This window comes from Mus caroli, chromosome 10, assembly GCF_900094665.2.
Source record: "Mus caroli chromosome 10, CAROLI_EIJ_v1.1, whole genome shotgun sequence".
Lineage (NCBI taxonomy): Eukaryota > Metazoa > Chordata > Mammalia > Rodentia > Muridae > Mus > Mus caroli.
In genome coordinates this window covers 9,252,771-9,253,408 of record NC_034579.1, presented here as the reverse complement: position 1 = coordinate 9,253,408, position 638 = coordinate 9,252,771, and positions in this window count along the sequence as shown.

Genomic DNA, 638 nt, shown 5'->3' with positions numbered 1-638 from the left:
GGCCAACGTTTCTAAGTAGCATTGATGCTTGCAGGGGTCTAAGGGATCTGCAAAAACTGAGTTTTCACTTTGATAGGACAGTTACAATCCAGGGTTGGCAGCATGCTCAAATTTGCAAGTGTATGGTTGCATCGTTCCCACCCACCATTGACAGGTATGTAAGGACAAACCAAAGCCTTACTCTAAGGAAAGATCCAGTGATGGCTTAGTGATGGCAGAACTGAAAAACAGAACAAAGCAAAGCAAAGCAAAACACAAGAGGAGAGCTGAGCTGCCACCTAGCTTACAGCAGTGTAAGCAAGTCCAATCCAGAGAACCTGGACCTGTGTTCAGAGACAAACGTGCTCAATACTAATGGGCGTCACTGCACAGATGACCTCGGCATCTCTGGTCAGTCACACTTACGTGAACATAACTGCTACTCAGTAGAATAATCTTTTTTTTTTAATTAGGTATTTTCCTCATTTACATTTCCAATGCTATCCCAAAAGTCCGCCATACCCTCCCTCCCACCCCCCTACCCTCCTACTCCCACATTTTGGCTCTGGTGTTCCCCTGTACTGGGGCATATAAAGTTGGCAAGTCCAATGGGCCTCTCTTTCCAGTGATGGCCGACTAGGCCATCTTTTGATACATAT